Below are 3,466 nucleotides of genomic sequence, written 5' to 3' on the forward strand. Positions count from 1 at the left end.
GTCCATAAGGGTGCCGCCCACTACCCTCTCCGCCTTTGGTCTAGATTTGGGCAAGGAGCCTGTGCGTGGCTCACAGCCTAGGCTCCTGCCTGTTTTCCGCTGATGTCCCAGGGCCCGTTCACCCTGGCCTGGGCTGTGCGGCACCCCTTTCCTTGGCCTCACGGCATCCCCAACACACCAATCCCCACCTCCCGACGATCCCCCTCACTCCCCACCCCCAAAGAGCTAGTGGGTCCCACAGGTTTACTGCAGCCTGGGCCGCCATTATGCACCATTGTCTGTGCTGTTATATCGTGTCCCTTCACATCTGCCCCAGCTTGGGCCAAGAGGAGCGTGAGAGGCAATCAAAGGAAGGCGGGAGTGTCCTGGAACCCCCGACCTTCTTAGCTGTGAGCCCCAGTACTCAGGAAGAAACCCCCACCCCTCAACCCTGGATCTGCCGTCCTGAGGCTGTGTGCAGCTGGAACCTTGCAACCACCAGTTGTCACGCCAGGTGAAGAAGCCATCCTCTCTAGGGTGGAGGCCGTGCAAGACAGCGAGACCCTGGTGGACGGAGACGTGGCAGGTATCGGGTGGAAGTTCCAGCTGCTTGCAGAAGACATCATGGAAGAGGTGGAAGCTGTGGCAGATGAGCAGTGGGAACAGTGGTTCTCCCAAGAGCTGGAGGAGAAGACGGTGAAGGAGCAAGGCCAGGACAGGCCGGGAGGCCCGAGTGAGCACCAAGTGCTAGATGTCCTGAAGGCTTTGGCCGCCCTGCAGGTGGAACTGAGCTCTGAGTGTGAGCAAAACCACAGGGCCTACCATCAGAGGAGGAAGCATCACTTGGCTTGGGGGAGTGCCATCATCCAGGGCATCCCTGGCTTCTGAGCCAAAACTGTATCCTTTCTGCTGCTCCTCTGGGTCCGCTGCTCATGAGAAGGAGGAGATGGGGCAGGAGCAGGAGGAGGGGGAGGGGCGAGGGCACAGGAAGGGCACTGGAGGCCCCTGAAAGAAATGTGGTCCTGGGCAATTGGCAAGCTCCAAAGGCCCAGCCGAGTAGGATCCGGGCAGGGCTACATATGTACACGTTGCAGCCATACCTTTGAGTGTCTCCTTCAGGCCTGCATCTGAGGAGGAGCAGTATCTGAGGCCTCCAAGTCAGGAATGACCAGAGATGGTACACCAGAGCAGCATCGGCACACAGTTATTGCTGTAAATGCGGGTGATCCTGGCATATAGCTGAGACATGTGAGTCATTCATATGCACACACACAACACACACACATATACATACACACGTACACACACACACACACACACACACACACACACACACAACCCCTTTGCTTTCAAACACGGATTGTCACAGGACTGCAAATCTGACCATGTAAGCAGTGACATGCCACTACCCAGCATACACAGGTCTGGAGGAGAACAGTAGTGGTCAGAAATAGCCCCTGCTTGGAGAATGCAGACCACCTCAGATGCACACCACAACAAGAGGCCCAGAGCCATGAGCGTGTCTGATGGTATGGCAAAGCCTGATGACATCAGTGGTGGCCAGGTAACAGGCAGTACCCAGCTCCTTGCAGATGCCTTTTCCAGTATCCTTGTTCCACCCCAGACTAGGACTGATGCTCCTGGCTCTTTTTGGCCTGGCATGTAGCTCCCTGAATGGCTTCTTGACCTAAAGCAGAATATTAGCCACCCTCAAGTTTCCGTCATGATCAGCAACCAAGATCAAGACTTTCTCCGCTACATGATAGACTTGAACGTCAGTGAGGGAGACTGAGGAAGGGTGGGTATGGGACCTGGCGGGGAGTGGGAGGATCCTGTTAGCCATGTTGCTGCACTGTGAGACTTTAGAGAGGTGTCGTGGAAGCTGTTAATGCCTGCCTGGGAGGCAAGCTGAGGCCCCTAGAAGTTTGCACCTTTTCTCTCCTCCCTATCCTGGCAGGTGCAGGTGTGGAACCATCTGCAGTCCCCCTGCAAGCTGGTCTTTTCCTTTCAGGACAACTCCTACTTCTTGAACACCGTGATCATTAAGGAGTATTACCTTGACATCACTGGTAAAACGTGGCTCCCAGGGTGATGAATGTGGGTGTGCAAGCATGTAGATGCTCCACCTGTGGAGTCCACCCCAGTCTCCCCTGTCTTTCTGCAGGGTACAGGGCATGTCATTCCACTCCAGTCCACTGGTTCTGGGACTTTGAATGGGGATCCCCCAGCCACAGTCTAGACACCAGGAGCCTTAATTTTCTCAACTGGCTTTCAGGCCACAATGGCCCAGAATCGAACAGGATTGCTGATGTGGGGTTGCTTTGGGCCTGCACAAAGTTGATGATTGATGGTGGAGTTCTTGGCTGCTCATGGGAAGGTTTGGGGCCTGGTCAGCCCTGGGTTGACCTTGCTTGGGTTGCCAGCAGCTCATCAGCAATGACGTGTGGGATGATCCCCTGAAGTACTACCTCAGGGAGGAAGGTTCTTCCATCAGAGATAACTGACAGAAACACATGTAGTGAGGGGGTCTGGAGGTAGGCCCTGAGGGACAGCCTTATCGTAGCCGGGACACTATCCTTTCCCAAATGGGATGCTCAGGCTCATGCAAGCTGGCTGCAGAGCCGGCATTTGGGTTATGCATGTAGCAGGTGACTTGCTGAGACTGGGGGCATGGGGGACTCGGTGTGTCTGTGAGTGAAGTCAGTCTCCCTCAAGTCAGCTATGGTTGCAGCTCGAGAGTCCTAGGTGATACCTAGGTGATACCCTATTCCTCTAGAGGCCTAGAGGCAGGGTGAATTAAGGGTCTGTGTCAGAATCATCCGTCCCTGGGTCCTGCCATCCTCCAGCCTCCTGCTGCTCACTGAGTTTGAGATTAACTGGGCCCTTCACTCCCGCCCCTTACCCTGCAATGGCCTATCATTGAAAGGGCATCCTCTCAGTGGTCCCAATGCACCTGTGTGCTGACTTTGGGATCTTGGGTGAATTTCCACATTCACCACTCGGATCTCACCACCAACACCACACATGCTGCGCTCGAAGTGGCTTCAGGCTGCCTTGGGAAAATCGGGTGAATTTGGGAAGAGGTGGACAGGGAGCCCCAAAGGCAGGACATGATGCCGACTGACACCATCTCTGACATTGCTGGACATGGGCGTCTTCAGCTCCTGAAACACCTGCATTCCCTGTTTGCATTTGTGTCCCCATGCCAAGCATGTGTGTATACACACATGTGCTTGTGTTGGCTGTGTTTATGTGTGTGTTTTTGTGTATCCAGCCCAGGGCAGATGCAGAGATGAAGGCGACAGGAAAGGAGGTGCTGAGTAACCAGAAGAGGAGGCACGAGGCGTTCCCAGTCTGAAGGTGGTTTGTTCCGTATCTCTGCACTGACCCTGTCCAGGATGGGAATGAAGAAAGGATGGCCAGTGGTAACTCCCGTCCATGGCTCCAGATATCTGCAATTAGACCAAACACAAAACACGCTCACCAT

The 3,466-nt window shown here is 54.8% G+C and overlaps 1 pseudogene; it reads left to right on the forward strand.

Annotated features, from left to right (window-relative positions):
* Positions 1-326: 326 nt before the first annotated feature.
* On the forward strand, positions 327-2,483 carry LOC132344668 (testis-specific Y-encoded protein 1-like; annotated as a pseudogene).
* Positions 2,484-3,466: the final 983 nt, after the last annotated feature.

This window comes from Bos taurus, chromosome Y (genome assembly GCF_002263795.3).
Source record: "Bos taurus isolate L1 Dominette 01449 registration number 42190680 breed Hereford chromosome Y, ARS-UCD2.0, whole genome shotgun sequence".
NCBI lineage: Eukaryota > Metazoa > Chordata > Mammalia > Artiodactyla > Bovidae > Bos > Bos taurus.